The sequence below is a fragment of the Rhipicephalus microplus genome, chromosome 2, assembly GCF_043290135.1.
Source record: "Rhipicephalus microplus isolate Deutch F79 chromosome 2, USDA_Rmic, whole genome shotgun sequence".
Classification (NCBI taxonomy): domain Eukaryota; kingdom Metazoa; phylum Arthropoda; class Arachnida; order Ixodida; family Ixodidae; genus Rhipicephalus; species Rhipicephalus microplus.
The window spans coordinates 187,217,895-187,239,607 of NC_134701.1; the positions used below are offsets into that span (position 1 = coordinate 187,217,895).

The 21,713-nt window shown below is 42.0% G+C and overlaps 1 pseudogene; it reads right to left on the reverse strand.

Annotated features, from left to right (window-relative positions):
• Positions 1–5,588: 5,588 nt before the first annotated feature.
• The window catches only part of LOC142792913 (cell adhesion molecule Dscam1-like), a 150,554-nt pseudogene continuing 134,429 nt past the window's right edge, over positions 5,589–21,713 (reverse strand).

Sequence of the window (21,713 nt, forward strand, 5' to 3'; positions counted from 1 at the left end):
ACAGAGCAAGGATTCATCTTCTGTTAGAAGCTACAGGCCCGTCGCAATGACAAGCTGCCTATGTAAGTTCTTAGAAAATATGATAAATCGCTGACTTATACACTTCGAAACTAAGTCCTCTTGACCCGTAGCAGTGCTGTTTTCTAGAAGGAAGATCCACCATCGACGATCTGATATGTATGGAGGCACAGATTCGCGATGCTTTCGTCTACAAACATGGTTTTCTTTCTCGGTTCCTCGATAAGAAAAAGGGTTGTGACAGCACATGACGGACGCTTTGGCACATTGTGATACCTCTCAGATTTAGGCGTACGGGGTAGAATGTTCCCCACAATTTAACGTTACATGTCCAATCAGACCTTCCGTGTTCGAGTAGGCACTTTCTTGTCCCAAACATTTGTCCAGGAGAGAGGGAAACCTCTGAGTGGTGTACTGAGTTGTAGTTTTTTTTTATTGTCAGACTGAATTCATCGCGCTTTTCCATCTCTCACAAAATATTTTACTGCACCTTGATGATGACCAGGTTGGCTTTAACTTTTGTGACCTAGCAAGGAGTGGCATTAGCGCAACGTGCTATTGAGTGGGAGGCTCAGCTTGGTATGAATAGAATTTCAAAATGGGTAGATAGAAACGGGTTCCGACTTAATCAACAAAAATCACGTGCAATCTGATTTTCTAGAATCAGGGTCATTCATTCCGAACCTGACATTGAACAACATGGTTAGCGTCTTTCTCTAAACACAGAACATAAATTCTTACGCCTAATCTTGGACACCGAACTAACTTTTACACTGCATATAAAGTATTTATAGTATCGGCGCTTAAATAATATATATATTCTAAAGGTCTTATACCATGCACTACTTGAGGTAGTGACAAAAAGTGTTTGATCAATTGTATAGAAGCCTCGTACGAACGCGTCTATCGTGTTAACTCATGTTAATTCAAGTGAAACCAAGTATTTATTATGAAAGACACCGTACTGAAGCGCTCCAGAATTTCTGACCATTTGTTGTTTTTAACGTGCGCGGACATTGCACATTACACGGACCTCTAACAATTTCGCAGCAATCAAATAAATGCGACTGCCGCGGCTAAACTCGAAGCCGTGACTTCGGGCCAGCAGCCAAACACTCTAGCTACGGATCCCAACAAGGCATGATTTTGTTGCACAGGCAAGCAGGTTGAGGTTACGTTGGATAAAATAAAATGCGGATGAATTAGTCAATGATGCGTGCTAGAGATTCTAACGTGCCTATGAGAAGAACAAATGGATGGAATGGATTCAGCTTTATGAAAAAGAGGATTCCTTTCGGGCATGTACAAAATAACGTACTCACAGCTGACTTTAAGGTCAGTTATTGTATTTCGCTTTAATTCGTTGAATAACTACTTACACAGAAAGGTGACGATACAAATAATTCAAGATACTTGTAAGGGACGCCTTTTACTTCCACACAAATTTTCTTGCGAGCATTCGAACAACATACTGATTCTGCAGTGGCTCTTTCAAGAGGCGCTGTTCCATTTATTTGTTCTCGCTAGCATACTTTCCTATTAAGAGAGGAGTGCTCTCAATAAGACGAACATCGTTGTGGTATTTGCCATTCGAAAATGTCAAGACCGCAAGGACGGAGCTCTGCTATTAGTGTTATTTAGGCGCTATTTTTTTTCACACGTGTCTTTTATACTAGTGCGTGTTTTATTACTTAAAATTAATGCATGGGTAAACGAAGCCCGATAGATGGGGCTGAACACGCGATGAAGAAGGCGCCACAGTGTGTAATTATGTAAATTGGCGTTCATTAGTACACTCAAATGGCTTCGCTCGCCGATCACTACATTGCTTTCATGCATGCATTTGTTTATTTTGTTTAGCCCTTTTTCTCTGCCTTACTTTCTGGCGTATAATAGCTAGAATACTCCTCCCTAATTATTTCCTACATCATTACTACTGGTCGTCTAGCCGAATGGCTTTTTTGAGCACGTAGCTGTTCTCTTCGACAATAGTGATTCTTTATTTGGTGCTCGCGTGTTGGGAACGTGTTCGTAAGATTACCGCCCCCTTTCCAGCACTTAGTACCACTCCTCTTTCCGGAACACACATGAGAGTTTAAAATTTACGCATGGCGCATTCCACTGTGGCTATTCTGTTTGCGCACGCACACAGAGATCAGACTCTATGACTAGAATCAGTGGCGTGTGATGTGAATTTAGGGTGAGGTAGGAGTGCGGGGAAAATGAAAGGAATACAACACAGCAGTTCTAGGAGCTGTAGAAATGAAAATAGGCATCCCATGTTTAGCTTTGACATGCAACGAATCTATGCGTACTATTTGCGCATCCAAGCAATATAGCGTCCCCTCAAAAGAACATTCTTATGCAGCTTCTTTTTCCAGTTTGATGGAACACCAGATGTCAGTAGCTTTCACTTAGGAAAGCTTCCAGCCAAAAGACACAGACTTAAACTTGAGAATGCGAACAAGCATGGCCCGGGCAATAATAAACATCTGTAAGTAGGACCAATGAGGGCACTGCTCTGGTAATGTTTACCTATTACGAATAAAATTGATGAATCCGAGCTCACGTGTGCAAGATGTTGCTTCATAAGAATGATGCATTTAATCTGATATAACTTTTGAGGAACCACTTGTGATCATGAGAAAGTAAATGTTGAATAGCTGCTGCTGTTTACTGCTTCAGTGCCAGTCTAAAGGTAGAAGCAGGCTTGCATGTATGCGCGCACGCTCAGTCGTTCTTTGACACTTCCCCACAAATGTTGACGAGCTGAAGTTTTATAACTTGCACGTAAATAAAGCACACGAGGCTCTAGCATTTCTCCGAACCGCGACATCAGCCTGGCGGCCAGCGCTAATACTGCAGCCTCATAGTGTCTTACGTAAGATGTGGAATAGAAGAAAAGTACTATGAATATCAATACGGTGTTAATTTAAAAGATTGAGATAGATAATGTAAACCTATATAAAATAAAAGTCTAATTATCCTGATGGATTATGATGCAATATTATATAAAGAGCCGCTATTTTATTACACTGCTCCAAAACTGATTACCAAGTTGTGATGCATAACTGAATGCGAACAAATAAGGACTTATCTAACCAAACAATTTTTTTGAAGCATCTGAAAAAGTAATAAGTATGTTCAAGCTTCCAGATAATAAAAAAGCCTCGTGAGCACAACAATGGAATACGTTAGAATTAAATGTTAATAAATATGTTCGTACAGACTGTGCTATCTCTAGGGAAACGAAGTTCTGAGCACACTCTAGGCTACTGGAAGAAATAATCATTAGAAAGTCTTCATTCCTGAACACCTGAACGTTGCACATGGGACGACATTAGTGTCTTTATCCTTTAATGAAGTCCATTATTTCTAAGCTATTACCTCAGAAATTTAATTTTACGAACATTGCACCAGCAGTTTTTGTTTAGTTTTTGCTACCACTGATGGGTATGGCTCACTTGAAGAAGCCACAGTAAGATGTCATGCATGAGAACAATCACACCTTTCTGATTCTACTCTTCCAATACATGTCATGTAATGTTAGTGTGCAAGGTTTATTAATGAATAAAAATGACTGAATAAGCAAGTGTGATAAATTTTTCTACTGACTTATACCTCAAGCCTCCTGATCTATCAACCAAATTGCTAAGTGCAGTATATATATAGTGTCCCACGTAATTTTAGCCAGAGTTTAAAAATATGCCAGGACACGTAATTACGACGCGACCAAATGCATGTTGCTTACCGTTGCGTGGAGTTAGTCAGACTATTTGTTGTGTTCTCGAATATTGTTTAATTAGATATCTTTAATTAACTAACTTTTGAAGTAATGAAGATGGATAGCGAAATTCAATGAGAAAGTTGTATATCAGTTTCCAAACATCCAAATAGATAGTTTTGAACGTTATATCTGTTAAGTATTAGTGTGTTTCTGCTAATTATAAATGCCAGCTAAATACAAAAAATGGCAGCATATTCACGGAGTGAATGATGGAGAGTGGGGCTAAGCATTCGTCCGTCCATTCGTTCTTGCTTCCGTCCGTCCATGCGCGCATCTGTGTGGCCGCCCGTGCGTGCGTCTGTTCGTGCGCCCGCACGTCCATCTGTGCGTCCGTCCCTGCGTTCGTCCATTCAACTGCTCCTGCGTCCGTCCATGCGTGCATCTGTCCGTGCAGCCATCCGTGCGCCCGTTCATGCATCTGTATGTGTGTCCGTTCGTCCACCTATTCAACACTCCAAGTACCACCATCTCGCATCTTTTTATCATATATTCCTCATATAGAAGCACCGCCATCCAGCGGATATTCCAAGGACTGAACGAGAGGAGGCACACGCACACTTTCTTACGGCTTGCGCTTCGGGTCTACTTCCCACCTTTAACCACCTCGAGTTCATGGTATATACTAGTTCACTGTATTCATGGCACTGCGGCCTAACGCTCGCTAAAACTTTCTATAAGCAAGGAGGTTACGTCCAGCAAGTATAACGTAGCAACCCTTTCTTGTCAGATTGTGCTCAATGTACATGCCAATGGCTACTAAGGGGGAATGAGAGACAGGAGAATTCGGCTTTTAGTTATCCCGCACGCTTCAAATTTTTTATTGTTCAACAACGCACAGAAGAAATCTCCCACCGGCACCACCTTGGAGGTCAAAACGTAAGGCTGGTTACACATTACTACTACGACTACGAGGGACGAATGGGTACCGCTATAAGGAGCTTGGCCCCTAAAAAATACCACGTGACAAACCTGCTGGCTCGTCAGTGTGCAGGTTGATTCTAGCGCTCCTTAACATTCCGCGCACGAACTACACGCTTCCCTCGCTCCGGTTGATGACAGCAATAAGCAGTCACAACGGTTACGGATTTTGTGTCCGATAGCAAAACCCCTTGAACATATTGCAATGAATGCCCATACTTACGAATATTTTGAGAACCTTTTGTTAGTTTTCTGTGCTTTGGAGCTCTCTAATTTTGCTAGTTAGCTACTAAAACAGCAATTTACCCGATGTACCTATTCATTACACCACAAGAAAAATAAAACGGCATGAGAGTTGATATTGCACTCATCTTTAGCTAGGTGAAAAATAAAAAAAATGCTTCAACACAACTTATCAACCCCGGAACACGACATTGACGTCCTATCTGTCAACAGCATCGACATGTTCACCCACCCCCTTCCCATGGCCTTCTCTGTTTCAGTCTTTATTTCTACTTCGACGGTTTCTGATTTGCATGTTATCCTCGGTGTCACCATGGCACAATTCCCTAGGGTCAACCGACAGTTGACGAGCGTGTGTGAAAAAAATGGTACGTAAAAAAATTCGGCAAACTAAGCCAGTCATCACGTAGACGTCATTCGCTGCCGTGTAAGCACCAGAGGTGCATGATCAGCAACGGGCGCCAAAAATAAGATACGAAAACAACAAGGCACATGAAAGGATCGCGTCTCTCTTGAATCTTCGCTTGTTGATGAACAGAGAGTCTTGAGTAGTTTTTGCTGTTTTCTTCTGTTCTGTTCTAACTCTTTTGCAGTGGAGAGGCTGAGGTCCAAATTACCTCGGCTACACCATATCACGAAGTTCTGCAGCGAAAAAAAGAAAAAAAAAAACAGAACAATAAAGACATAATATCACACTGAAACCAGTTCATATATCATGCCAATACATAGTTTGCTTGCAGCAGATCACTCTGTCATAAACTGTTCACACGCGCACCTTTTTTTGTCTACTGTCAGTATATGCGCTGACACATTTCATATATATCAATCCCTGGCTGTCTAATACAGGCGCTTATCCACTAAAATGTCTGTCAGGAAGATGTTTGCCTTTTTCCGAAGATGCATCTCAGGCCATGGTCGAAGTAATTTCTTTAATGTGAGAGGCCGTCTGTCCAAAGTTGCTAATCAGTTCTTTATTTTTCTCCTTCATTCGCTCCAAAACGCACTCCAAAAGAATATGGCAAACATTTTGTTCTGCATGACCACAATGGCTTTCCGGAGAGTTGCATCGATGTATCTTGTGCAAGAAGCTGTTTGTGTTTGCTACTTTCAGTCGAAGTCTGTGGATTAACATCTCTAAGTGTCGTGAAAGATGTTTTGCTATGAAACATTTTCTGTGTGGATAACTTCATAAAGTGCTGATTTCTTTGATTTAAGGCTATCCAAACACTTCTCAATGAAACAATGCTTAGCTTCTTGCGTGACAAAATGTCGAATATTCACCCCAGACATAGGGATTGCGAAATCGCGACCTTCGTTCAATGCTTTTTGGCGAGGCTATCAGCCTCTTCATTTACCTTTATTTCAATGTGACTGGGTATCCATTGAAATACGATGTTGTGACCCTGCGCTGAGGGATATTCCACAGTTTCTGCAATACATTGTGCTATTTTACCATTTTTGTAAAGTGATCTCGCATTTCTGATTATCCAAGGAGCAGGTTTGTTATCTGTACATATCACCCACTTTCATGGCTCAGGATTCTCGCAGATAAACTTAACTGCTTCAAAGATAGCCAGCCATTCCGCTGTCGTCGATGAAAGTTTGTGCGATAATTTGAACATGTCTTTTTCCAAATATTGTGTATAAATACGGCACAGGCTGCCGCTTCTTCAGTGTATGATCCATCTGTATATATTTTTGTTTTTTAATCATGCAATATATGAAAATGATGAAGTACCATCTGTACCACTACTAGAGGTGCTATGTCTGATTTCTTCTCTATGCCGTCTTCTTCAGAGATAACGTTGAGAAGCGGCAGTGTCCAAGGCAGTTTTGAAGGTTTTCATTGTTTAAATTTTTGTACTACTGTTTGAAATGATGATACACTACCCTGTAGTCTCGTTGCCGTCCTTTGTGTTAGTGCACCAGGTAAAGGATGACTTTCATGTTGCGTGAAAATTCTGAATAAATTTCGAGATGATTCCTTAGCTCGGAGTACTGCCAAAGGTGGCTGTCGAGCCTCTGCATACACTAAACACTCGAAGTTGACCGTGGAAACCTCAGACTTACCCTCATGCTCCTTGCCAATAACAAGTGAAGTCTCCTTTCGGTGGAGGCTAGAAGTCTGTGCAGCAGAGGCAGTGAGTAACTAACGATGGGGCGTATCCACGCAACATGTAGGGCTAATAACAACTCTTAGTACCGCCCCACTTAGCCCCACAGAGATGCCGGAGGATTCGAATAGCCTAATTCACTTTTTTTCAAGGGACTGGACATGAGGTGACCATGTTGGTCTCCGGTTAAAATCACTCCTAAGAATCTGTGAGTTTTTACCATTTGAATAGGCTGGTTTTGCAGAATAGTCCAAAAACCTCCAGGTCTTTTTAATGTAAACGGTAGAATGGCTGTTTTAGCCAGACTCAGTGCCATACCTCTTTTTCTTAAAAGGTGTCTGCATAATCCAATCCTTTTTGTAAAGTTTGTTGGACATCCAAAACAAACTGGCCAGACGTCCATATACTTATATCAGCAGCATATCCTGAACATCTGACGTTAGGTGGTATATTATACGGGAGCTGCGGCATGGCTGCATTAAAGAGAGTAGAGCTTAGCACTATGCCCTGTGGCACTCCGTGGTTAACGACTTTGTTCTGACGTTGGGTTCTCCTGCGTAACCACAAAAATTTGCCGGTGCTTCCAGAAGTCAGCGATCCAACACAGTATTTTGCCCTTGAATAGCTTCAACACCAGGCCTTCCAGAACATGAACGTGACTCACTGTGTCGTATGCTCGTTGGACATGAAAAAATACAGCGACAGTAATGTTTTCTTGCATACGTTAGTTTTCAACATCTGTGACCAAGTCCAAAATGCAGTCTACTGAGCATCTACCTCTTCTGAAGGCGGCTATGCTTTCTGGTAGTAGCTTTTTCATGTCTTACCGCCATAAATTCGTTCATTATACATTTTCTCCATCACATTCGAAATACAGCTTGTCAAACTAACTTGTCTAAACAAATCCAACTGCATAAGACTCTACCCTGGCTATAGCAACAGTACTACTCCTAATATCTTCCAACTTTCCGGAACCTTTTGTTTTTGCAAACTTTTATTGTAAATGACCAAGAGGTGTAATTTTCCTTTCTCGCGCAAATTAGCAAGTGCAGCCTATGTAACTCCATCTGGTCCTGGTGAACTTGTTCGCTTTACTGCATAAAGCAGTGAAACAATGACAGCTACTTTGGTGTGAAGCTGTCATCCAGGTCTGATGAACTGACCATAGAGAGCTTCATTACAACCACCGAAGCTGATTCTGCTGAGTATTTATATTTGCTAGCTTGGACGGCCTCTCATTTTCTCATTATATGATCTCAAAATTCTTCAGCAATCACACGTTCGCTAACTCCTTGAGACAGCGCTAAAGCCTGTAGTGGTCTCGAGTGGACTACTGGCTGTCAGAGGGTACGTACCAAGTTCCGCGTGTGAGGCGCCATGGTAAATGGAGAAGTGAGGCACATAACTCTTGCCACCTTTTCGTTGAAAGCTTCTGCAGTTGGTTCTGCTTTGCATAATGTACTTTCTGTGCAACCTTGAAATCTTCTAAACTTCTCGACCTGCGCTATCTTCTTTCAGATCGGCGTCGTATTGCCCGAAAGCACTCATACTCAGCGTCAACACCAGCATACCCTGCACGAGTAGCTGTATTCGAGGTGTTCATCTCAGTCTTCTTGGTTAGAGGGCTTAGCGGTAGAAGACCGCAAAGTAACGTGAATACAATGATCAAGATGTTCGCTGTGTTTGAGAGAACGAGCTGATATACGCGAAAAGAACTCCAGCCAAATGTCTCCCTTGATAACTTCAGTTTTTGTGGTACCGGCTGTAGGTCATATTACTCGGCTAGAAAAGTGACTGCCATTATTTTTTTTGTTTGCAAGAGAAACTCATAGATATGCGCCTGAAGCATACTTCCACTGTTTTATAAATAGGGGAAGTACTTGAAACATGACACCAAACACAACCAAACACAGGTTAGGTGTTCTTGTGGAAGTGCGGATATTAGTTGCTTGTGATGGTTGGGTTCATTCATAACGTTGACACGTTCGTTCATTGGTATACGCTACGCTCTGCGTGGAAAAACATTCTTCCGAAATGTTCGGGGGAAAAAAAAGAGGACAAACTGGACAAAGTACGCAAGATTGCTTATGTACATGTGTCTCGCAAAAAAAACTGCAGCAAGGTTATTTTTCTTTTAAAACTTGTATAAAGAGATTCTAATCGCCCTAGCCACCTTACCTAATTTTTCCAAGACTTCCGTATCTAAAAGTGGACCATCTTGGTCGGCACCACGTTGAAAGATCCGGCAAGAAGCCACCTTTACAGCGGCAACAGCAGCAATTCTCAACGAAGTTGTGAGCTTCCACCTTAGACCTTTACAGACAACTGCCTTGTCCGGTCGCTGCTTTGCGCGAAGCCCCGTCTTCTGAATAAAACATTTTCTGTGAAATATACGTGAAATGGCACTTCCTGCAGTATATTATTGTGGATACGGTGGCTTCTTTGTTGGCAGTATTGGGTATAAACATGCAGATGGAAAACTTCTTTTTTTTATTAGAGCCTTATGTTAAAATACCTCGTTCGATCGGTGCTCTTGTTCTTTTCTTTTAGCTGTTGCTAGAGGCAGAATATTTCAGTTATGGCAAAAAAGGTAATTTTTGAAAAAAAATATTTTGAAATGTTCTTTTACTACCAGTGGCTGTTCAATTCTATTTACAAAAAGAGTTACGTATAGATATTTTGAGCCATTTAAAAGTTATGCTAATTTGTCCAACCATTCTTAGACGCATCCGACACCGCGCATCAAAGCCACCATTTCGCAGAAACCTGCCATGTGATCATAAATATCTCATGGTGTACATATTACGCATCGCTAACTTGTCTAGGTATGTCCTAATGCTTGGAGGACCTAAAAGACTTCAAGTTAGGGAATCAATATACCAAACGTGCACCCTCTGTGCAGCAGGCAGATGTGAGTCAGCTCAAGACGCAAAACAAGCTAGAAAAAAAAAACATTCTTTAGCTCACTCAAAAGCAGAACATACAGCTTCAAACGAATTCCAAGCTATGACCCTGGAGAATTTCTGATATAATGAATATTTTTTCTTGCATGGTCATTCAGTTCAAATCTTTAAAATCATTTGTCTCGAAACACAATTTTGGGGAGTCTGCAGTTGAGCGAACAGTGAACTTTTCTTTCTAATAATTTTTTTTAGTATTCATTGCGTGCTGTATTTCGCTTGGTTGGTCTGTGCATTCTAATAAAAAGTATCTCTCTCTTTGTCACTGAGCAAGAGATTACTTTTTGTCCTAAGACCAATTGTGTGCAAAAAGAGCCTGTCAAGTATCAATCTTTCAGTATTTTTATGCTAACGCACCTCATGTTGAATATGTAGTAATCTTTGAACTTAGATGCACAGAATGTTGTCCCCGCTACGCACCTGCCAAGTTTCATTTGAATCTCACTTACCATTTCCTTGTTATGACTGCTTGCGCAACATGCATCTTTTCCCCCATATCATTTTTTTTCAAAACCTTATTTTCAATTTTATAATTTCATCATTTTAAATCTGAACATTACCCAAACCCTACAAGCCGGAGCCATTACAACTTTTTGGCTACAACAGCAAAAATTTTCTCGAATTTGGGGATCTACATTAACAATCTGTTCCTAGCACCGACGCGACCAAATGGAATTGAAGTAAACAACTGCATGCTTTCACAATAATACCATAGCAGTTGAGGGCTCCATAAATAAAGTGTATAAAAAAACTGCGAGTTAATTTTGCTTTCTTATTTTCAAATTTGTTCATGTGTTCTATTTAGAAGCACTACTTCATTGCATAGTGCCCATATACAAACGTTTGTGCCACTAAACGACTGCAGGCAGAGATCAGCGACTGCCTTTTTTTTTTGGCTATAATGAAATAGCTGGGTGTACATTGACAATTAAAGAAAAGTTGAGAAAGGGGAGTCAGTTGCAATGGGGTGTACAGAATAATCAATACGATACAATTAAATTGCATTATTTGGCGAGCTTTCAAAGTAAACGCAAACTCAATCAGGTTTTTTCCTGCTGTTTATTGAAGAATGTGTTTTACTTAATTCTTATGCGTTCAGCTTCATAACCGAGTTTTATTTGACATTACTTTTTCTATACACAATCAAGTGGTACCGGCTTTTTTTCGCGTTGTGCTAATGCCTGGCGTGATTACATGCTTGATAAGCCACATACTAACAGCAAAGCTGTTTATAAATTTTTTTCTGTTCACCCGTACCATAACATATCGTTATGAGAAATTCAATTTGATTAATTGATATGTGCGGTTTTAACGTTACAAAACAACCATAAGAGCTACCGTATTAAAGGGCTTCAGAAATGTCGATCACATGGATGGCGTATTTGAACGTACACCAAAATCTGAGCACACCGGACTGCAGCATTTTCGCCTCCATCGAAAATGCAGCCGCCGCAGCGGAGATTTATTGCTGCAACCTGCAGGCCAGCAGCCAAGTACATTAGCTAGAAGACCACCGTGGCGGGACATCGTAAATTGGCATGATCCCCGGAAATTGGGCTAACCCCAGTAGTCGCCACAGGCCGAATAAAATAAACAAGGTGACCGACATAAAATATTTGATTTTTAAAAAACTTCTTGAAGGCGACAAGTGCTCTTTCCTAAAGACCTGCAGTTGGCCTTGGACCTTGTATCTTCGTTCCCTGTGAAAGGCCTGCTATCTGAAAGTTTTTGTTGAACTTACGGCATATCTTGCATACTAATAGAAAATGAGTACCCGGTGCCACCATAATGACACCAGCCTCTTCCATTTTGTACTATTAAAAAGTAAAAAAGAAAGAAAGGTGACACACAGCTCAACAAATGGGTATGTGCAACATAAATTTATGTGGCCTATCGGAAAACTATCATCGTCATTAACAAGTATGTGCCCCAGTTCACAAAACAAAGGGCGGCGAAGCGACGCCCTTGAAACGAAGAGGCCGAGCACGCACACAATGAGAATACTGGGGAAAGTTAAAGGGCAACACCGACTGCGAGAAGACCACGAAGCGATGGAAGGCATGCGCCAACGGCGACGGGCCCGTGTGGTGTCTGTGTCTGTCTGCGGTTTAACTCAAACCTGTAGGCGCTGGAAATCAACGTATAAAAACAGCCTATAGCATTCACTGTAGAAAGCCTAGCAACGATGTAGAATCAATTCAGAATCAATGGTATCTCCTAGAAAAGGCCTAATAACAGTCTAGACGTCACCATATTAGTCTCTAGAATCATCCAGTTTTGGTGTTTTAAGGCTTCCTAGGCTTACTTTAAGCTTCGCCAATTTTGGGGGCAATGTTACTTATTGCATACTTCGACACAATTTTGCGCTTGCTATAGATTTCAATTGCATTGTTTCTCTCCGTGAGGTGAATCGGCGGTTTAGAACCCATGTATGCCTCATGTCTTTAGCCACACAAAAAGGCCGCTTTAGCAAATTTCGTATGCGAAGTCCTAAAAACAAAGCTTAAGGATATTGATTTTATTTCGTCGTTCCAAGCGGGCGACCCTTGGAACGACGAAAATGAAGCGGTCTCGACAGATCTCTGTATAATAAATACCAAGGCTGTACGCACTCTAACCGCAATGCAATATGAGGTGGCATAGCTCGGAATTTTGAAGCAATTGGGCCTTCTGGGCCTCTCTAACGCGCATTTATACCTAAAGAATTGTTGTCACAGTAGACAAAAAGGAACTCCCGTCCATCGGCTTCGCTGCGCAATATAAACGTCAAGTTGCCCCGCGGTGACACAGTTGGCACACTACTTGAGTAATCTTTGAGACTTTGAGTTTTCACATGAGAACGTTTTTGCTTTTTTTAGAGTGAATTGTTATTGGCATTTATGCAAAGTTCTTATATTTTTGTATTATCCTAATATAACACACTCTTCTCTTTTACTTCCTTTCAGTTTAACTATTGAATCTCAATGGCAGACAACCACGCTGAGCATTGCGGAAAAAAATTTGCCAGAATAGGTGAACGCTAATACTACTTAGATTTTTCTAGTGAAATTTTTTACTTGTCCCTTACTTGTTGGAAAAAAAATTCCACAGCGTTGTGTAAAAGATACTGGACCAATTAATTCACAAATAACGCCTTACCACAAGGTGGTGTACTACAAGCTCCATAAGAGCCTGCATGCTCCTTGCGCACTGAAATGCGTGTGCGGATTCATCACCAGACCAGTAATTGAATACAGGACACTAAAATATAATAAAAAGAGACAGAGACATTAGGCGAAGTCGCTTGTGCTTTTTTATTTCAAGTCTATTCCGCATATTGTCAATATGTACAAATATATCTCGGACCTTCTCCATTCACTGGCAGTTTTACACAGCATTTCGCGAGTCATGCGCGCTGCAGGTAGGTGTTTTTAATGAACGAAAACTCTAAATAGTAATAAAAAACTATGATACTTTACCCTTGCTGCTGGAGCTTTGGCAAGAAAGTGAGTGTACAAATTTGAACCTTTAAATCGTAGTACGTTTTTTTTATACCTATGAAACAAAATAGAGGATTTTACGCTGTGTACGTGACGGAATTAGTTTTCAAACAGCTTAGATATGCCTGAGCCACACTTTTACCCAGGGTAAATGACTTTTTTTGTTCAACTTCTTGCCACGCGTGCGTAATCATTCGTCATTCATTCCTATAGAATTTTTCTTACCGTACAAAACAAGTCATCTTCGGCAGGCATACGTGCTGTGCCATCCACGGATCCTCCAATTGAGGATCCGTGGTCTATATGTACATGTGCTTGTTCACTCACTTCAAAGTAGACACAATGTTGGTACGCTCGATCGCTACCGAAAAAGTACAGGCCACTGCACTTGCAGACACTTCTCTGTTAATGTCTCCGACTTTATTACACAAAACTTGAATATGTAGAGAAACCTATTGTTTATTTGCATGTGACTCAAACTCTAGAAATGAAGGAGTCGACAAACTCCTCCGCAATTTTATTTCTTGCCCTTTTCTTTGTCCTGTTAGAGAGCGTAGTTGTTGTTCGCCTCCGACCCATGCCTTCCAACATGTGAGCCTGGAGCGACTGTATATTGGTCATCTCGCGTTCATATGCAAACACCATATGTCGACAACAAAAACATAGAAAGAAACTTAGGTGGTGCAACTTAGAAGGTGTGCTGTTAATCTGACCCCATACAAATACAAAGACCCTTGATTCTTTCTTTTTGCCACCCACTGTTACGTTTTAAAATCTTGCATGCAAAGAGTTTTACGCCCCAAGGTCTATTACCACACTTGCTTTCCAAAGTAGCAATGTGCTGTTTCGCGCACGCATCCGTAAGGTATACAGGTGAAGGGACGTACTCAGTGGCCTGTACTCTGGCGACAAAAAAGTGAATAATTTGTATAAGTATCCAGCTTTTAAACGGCAATTTGTCGCTGTAAAAAGATGCGCATTTCCTCAGTGGGTGGGAAGAATTTTTTTGTTTGATTATCTCGCTGCTGTCAAGGCAATGGAGAAGTCACGTTGATATGAAAAAAACATTGAGGCCCCGTCGGTGGTCTTCCTGTTCCTTCCGCTGCGTTTCTACTGGACAGATGCGTACAAGCTGTGCCGTTGCAGCGACGAACGATAATTCATCTCTGCTGTGGGAAAAAAGAAACAAACAGCCGAAGGAACGTAGCAATCAGTAGAAAGAATGAATTATGCTCATTTAGTCTTCATGCTCGCGTAGTAGGCAGCAATGTTTCGCTTGTTAACATGCCACACGCATAAAAATTGTAGCTAAAAATTATTAACACTAATGCAACTACTAAAAGCATGTCATTTCTAAAATCACCTTCTTATGCTGCCGGGTAGAAGCACACAGCCAATGCACGAATGGTACAGATAATAATACTCGAGAAATTATGGTATAGTTATAAACACTGATGTATTGCTAATTTTCTTGCTGTGACATGCCAATAAACGTTCCTAAAGAGATTAAAAAAGAATGTTGCTTCTTTTTTTTTACCAATACGCAAAAGTCGCCAAAATAAAAAAAATAGTATCACGTAATAGTTTTGCGTCATGTACGCACCCTGCTCAAGTCGCTCCAGGTCCCTGTCGCACTCTGTGTCCGATATTTCAATAAACTTCGGCAAATTTCCTCCAGTACAAGGCGTGGGAAATGCGCTCAAGTGCAAGTCCCGTTCACTTAAACACCACCTGATGAAAGAATAAGAAGAAATGAAGAAATAATGTAACCGTGAAAACAAGTGGCGTTTTTAAAGAATATGATCTGTAGGCAGATGATTGTAGGCAGATTGTCTTGTGATTTCTCGTAGAAAAACAAGCAATTTCGGTCACGAGTTTAAGAACTGGTGATTCACTTCAGCCTTAGTGTCTCTGGACGCACAGGTCGAGAGTGTTCATAGTGCAGATGAACTAGTCTGGTGCGAAAAGCAATCAATAGGAATAGAAAATAAAGAAAAACAACCATAACTCGATAAGCTTATCATTTTGCATCAGAAAATATGATACATGAAAAACTGTTCTCGCTGTATGGTGTACGGTGCTTATGCGCATTTCTTTTTCAAACGTATGCCCGTTTCCGGTGATTAACCGCGTAAGTTTTGGTTGGGAGAGATGTAAATGCTGTTAGATGACGCCGTAGTGTACGTCTCCCAACAAGCAACTACCACATTCCTGAAATGTGCCTGGTCGGTTACATCTTACAAATTACGCTTATGAATGAATTTGATGCTAATACAAGCAGATATGCGTGAAACGACACGACGTAAATATACTTAACTTCTACGTCATATCAAATGCAGTTCACGCAGAACTAAAAAAACCAAAGATATTAGACAAATCACACAAAATTTTCTTGAAGTCAAGAATCCAATTGATTCGTACCGTAGCCAGTCTGAAACTCCTTATATGGGAGATAAGCAATGGCCATATGTGACCACCGTGAGTCATTTCGATGGCCCATTCGCCAGTTGACGATCAGTAGCATGCATCTATATATTTTTTGGTGCCATTCAATAAATGCAAATATTTTCAATAAAAAATTATCAAAAACAAAAGTTCTGTGAAAAAAGCGCATTTATCAAATTTTAAACTAAAAACTTATTTCAATTGCAAAATTTTTACCAAAGAACTTTTGTGCATGTACCATAATGCTCAAGTTTGCTTTACAACCAATGCAGCTTCATCAAAACATTCGTAAAGAATAATGCAAATTCTTTTTTCAATCTTTTCGAAACATTTTTTGCGCCTCTACGTTACCACTCGTAGAGATTACAGCATTAACGATATACATTCAACACACGGTACCGCGAGCATCAACTCCATGTTGGAGACAACAGTCAATCCGGTACTGCATGCGTGACGGCTTAATGGAAGGAAAAAGCGGGAAATGCGTGCCAGGGGAGATTGATGGAGCCAAAGAGGAGGAAAAAGAGATCAAGAGGGTTGGCAGACCTACCTAGCGGGGTCTACAAGAGGGCGAGTATTTACCTGTCCGGCCGGTTGGACTCGCCGGGCTCGGACCAGCGATAAGCGGTGCCCGACGAGTGATTGGGAGGTTCTTGACAGCCGCTATAACCATACGCCGACGGGCGTCCTTTACCAGTGAGCCGCTGATAGTATTGCTCCTTTTTGCACATTTCTGAAAAATAAAGAAAGGCTGTAACACGATGACGAGAACTACAGCAAAGGCACATGCTACGACGGGTTAAAATTGACATATGAAGTGTTATCTCTCTCGCGAAAACATGATCTAGCCTCAATATCAATGAAGTTGTGTATTTCCTATTTGTACCAGTGAATAGCACTTTTCTAGCGCCGCAAACCACGTTTAACGTGGAAGTGTTCGATGCCGGAGTCAACCAAGACGTTGATAACGTATTTACGTCTGAGAAATAGGTCAGGAAAAATTACACGCGTTCAGACGGTAAGAAAAAAAATGAAAAAAAAATGTTTTGTACACAGGAGATGAGCCACAATCGATCGGTACGCGATTAGAGCAGACGGAAGTCAACCCCACTGTCACGACTGAAGGAGACTTCACAAACGCGTATTTTATCTGTCACACTTATCTTTCGCAAGGGTTTAGGCTCGCGTAGTGATCTCGCCACCCAGTGATGGATTGAAGTAATTCATGGTCTTTGTGATAAACTCAGGAAACAAACATTAGCACCATTTCTACAGCCCCTCCCCCCCCCCCCCCCAATTCGAGGATTTTCCCAAAAAAGTGTAATCGTGGTCTCCGTGATCGGCACCGCTTGCAGCCTGCGTGTGGCGGTGGTGGAGATCACAATGTAATTATGTCAACGTCTTAACACCCAGTGAGGTGGGAGCCGAAGCGTTGCTAATAACACCCCTTCCTATTAAAACATAGCCCATCGCCTCTTGCCTAGTTGTCATTTCGTGTTCTCCGCTTGAACTCTGAAGTACCACGTCAGTAATAAAGAGGAGACGGGATTCTCGATGTGTTTCTCTTCATGTTTCTAGCATGGCTGTGGTTGGGCCCCTGTGTTAGCTCTTCACCGGCACTATTCTGGCTGTAAAACCACTGTATCTTAATGCACCTTCCCATGAAAACAAAACGGCCTAAGCAACGCTACCTGTGGCGCATAGCCGGAGCCTATTTCGGAGGCCATGCCTAATACCTCATGACAACAGCGAGTAACGACTGCGAGCTTTCTGTACCATTAGCGGAACGGAAGCTTTCACTGCTATACTGTAGAATAGTGTGTGGCCAGTGAAATTTCGAAATAGTGACTGCACATGATGACGAAGAAGTTGGGCTATTTGCTTTTCGCGTCAGCTTGTGACCACTTTAGAGGAGTGAAATGAAGATTCTGCAACGCCTACTGCTTCCATTGCACTAGCACTGACAAATAAAGCAGTCTCAATAAGCTCCGCAGTAATACAACGCTTCCACGAGCAATTAGTGTGCAAGTGGGTTTTGGCGCAGTTAGCGGCACGTCAACGCGAAGTAGAACGTCTTCGCACTTTTACGGCTCCCACGACGAACTCTGCCTTACGCATTCCTGAATATTGTTCTTGGGTACTAAATTCATGAACAGTGTGCAGATCAACCTATTACCAGAGAGTGCACAACATCCCCTTTCGTGCCTCGAAAAACGACAGATCAGTAGGGTGCAACCACTCATTATGTACAGGTTGAAGTCATCTTTGCAAGGAATTCACAATAAGCTGTTTCGAAGGGTATGTTAAGCGTAACAACTTCCAAAAATGTTAAACATGCTCGTGTACGTTGGTAGTTGGGACAAAAAAAGACAAAGCTCTCCCGCAAAAGCGAAGCAATGAAGTCAATAGCGACAAATTGGAAGATCACGCGCATGATTGGAAGCAAATCGAAACGTACCCCACGTTTCTCACGCACAAATGACGCACTAAACGTACTCACAGGCACAGATGAATGCGAATAAGCGTCTGAGCTCTTACTTCGCTGTGTCTGAAAAGCACCCCCTGTTCGCAAGCGGAGGCTGTACTACGATTGCAGTGACCTTTGTGTGCCCCGTAACTACAACAGAATCGTTCCAGTGCAAGCCCACCGCCAGTCAAGACGTATGATGCTCCACACCGGGAGATGAAGGAGCGTGAAAGATCGTCCACTCTCCTCCTCTCTGCGTGCCAATGTACGCGTGAGAGATGAGAGCAGCCATGCGCTCGTTGCGCCATCTTGCTGATAGTGCTGAAAACATGATAGTTCTCCCAGAGATTCGCGCCCACAGCAGTAAGTGGTAGATTTAAACAGCTTGCCGTTCGAACGTCGAAGGAGGTAGCCCTCGGTGGCTCAGTGGTTAACGCGTCCCATTCACGACGTGGAGGTCCCACATTTGATTTCACGCGCTGTACTCTTTTCCTAGATTTTTTTCTTTCTTGCGTTTTCATATACATATATACGTATACATATACGGTGAGTGACGGCGACGCCGATGCCGGCAGCAAAATTCACCCAAGAGTGTCCATATAACTGATATCGCAATAAAATGTGCCATCAGGCGTCAACCTGGGTGCGTCTATATCATGTGGTGTAGTGGTGTTATAACTGCCAAAAACCAATAGATGTAGCGCAAGCTCTCACATAGCAATGTCGAACAAAACTCATGTACTTTTGCGAATGCACGTTTTTTCAGGTTTTCTTTCATCTAGAGATTTTTTCTTTACTCATAAGTTCGAAAAAGCCGAAGAACATATATATGTATACTCTACACGTCAATGGTAATCATTTATTATTAGCAATTACAATAAATGCTATATATTCGTATTCAGGTATGTTTATTATATATTTGAGTTCAGGTAAACGTCAATTTCAAGGCCAATCACTTAGGAAGAATTGTACTCACCTATGTGGTTTTGGAGCTTGTCGTTACATGAAGAGTGCTTATGCTCACTTTTAAATGCATGTAATTTCTGAAGAAAAGAAAAACAAAGACCAAATGAATCGCTAATTAAAGCCTTGCTAGACTAGCATTACTTTTTGTCATGTTGCGCTACGTTCGACCAGCCTCTGATAGCAATAAATACTTTACCCTTTAGCACGCATTCCTTGTTAAAACCAACAAATTATCATTAAAAGGGCTCAATTTATTCTCTCAGAAGAAAGGTGGCTTTTGAACTGCCACTTGGTGTACTGTAGTGGCCTCATACTGGTGTTACCAGACAATGGTCAAGTGTTTTGTAAGGCGCGACAGCACTTAAATGGGCTGCTTATCTAATAATCGAGGATACCTAATGCAATTCATACGTCAATCCAGTTTTCCTGATTTTTCTAAAAAGGCCGGATGAAAAATGTCGTTTTTCAACCAATGCTTAAAGTGAAAGCGTCTCATTGTGTCGCTACCACATCAGTTTCTGTAATTTCGGTCTCAGCAAAGACTATATTACGTGAACATATTTTCTTTATTAAAAATAAATAAAATGACCTGAGTTTGGGCGTCATGGTATACCATTTCAGCATTTATTGCAAGGCACAACACAAGAGCAGAGTGAATGAAGAACCAGGCGCAAACGGGCCGCACTGGAAGGCAACGGCCTTTCCCTGTCGTATTTCACTGTGTTCTTGTGTCCAGCTATTGATGCTGGAACGACAAGATACCGCATTAAATGTAACCCTCATTTACAAGAACTCTTACCGAGCCATCCCGCGGGTGCTGCGGCACGTCATACATGTGTTCTACCATCCTAGCCGATGCGTAGGGAGACATGGAGACTCCAGCCGCGGCCATGGCACGAGGACAAGGCTCATCACCGTCGTCGCCTTCGCTGCCACGTCGAGAGATGTCGGGCAGCTTGGACGACGCGTACGGTGAAGGGTAGTATTCGCGGCTGCCAGCGTCTCCACCACCACAGCCTCCGTGGGGCTTTTCCAGCTCAGACATGATGAGCGAGTCCATTTTCAGGTCCTCGCACATGCGCACGCCTGTTGACACAGGGAATGGAAAAGGAGAATTTCTCCACATTATTGAGATATAAAAAACACGTGGTAAAATCTCCGGGTTAGCACGTATGAGACAGTTCAAGAGTGCGCGTATGCAATCATCGCGGCTCTTTTCCGTCTCAAACGAGCAAGCCCTGTAATTGATCTGACTTTTATTTTATTTCCATTCATCTATTTTAACCCTTCCACCTTCTATATTTCGTTCGGTCGTCACCATTACTGCAGTTTTTAGAACTCTACAAAAAAAAACTTTCATTTCGTTTATTCATACAGCTTTGCGTCCTCACGTGTTTGCTTCTTAATTTGGTGTGTAGAAAATTGCCATATCTTACAACTCTAACGCTGCAAAAGCACCAATAATTATTTTATACACGAACCCAGTCGGTCTCACTGTTATCTAGCGTTATCAAACACGTATAAAAAGCGAATAGAGGAAACAGTGAAACAGGCATGCCTTCATAAGTGCTGATGGCTAATGGTGGGGTCCCGGAAGACCTTCTCCGGCAAGCTAGCACCATGATGGCCACAGTGACGGCCATCAGGACAATTATGGAGCAGCAAATAGGCACGATGATAGATAAGCTTCGATACCGTGGGCTAGCACTGTCCCGTCCAGCCTCAGATATTTTATCCGGCTCTAAAGGACCTAGAAAACACGCTTAGAATAAGTACAGCATGTGTTGAACAAAAATATGGCAGCAAATATGTACGATTTTGAACAGGCCAGTACGTCTGTTTAGGTGCCTTTGCGGAACTAAGAGGGAGAGAAATAAATAAAAAGAGAAAGGGAGGTTAACCTAAAAGAACTAGTTTGCTACCCAGTACAGGAGAGAGGAAAAGGGTCGCAAAGAGGATAGTAATAGAGATATATAAAATAAATTAGAAAAAAAATTCACATGCGCACGCAGTCAGGGAGTTCGGATCACAGTCGTTTGGACAGGCCGGTTGTACGCAAGAACCGCAGGAGCGCCTTCACAGCCTTCTTCTGTGGCATAAAAGTCCTGTCGGTAGCGCAGAATTCTTTCTTCCGAAATAGTCTGGTTGTCCAGTTAGTCTAGTGCATTGCAGAGTGGCTGTCTCTGCGAGCAGTATTGTGGGTATTCACACAAAATGTGCCAACTTGTTTCGTCACTGCCGCGATGGTCACATGCAGCTGTGTCGGCCATTCCCACGCGGAACTTCAGGAACGAACGTATACAGAAACGGTAATGA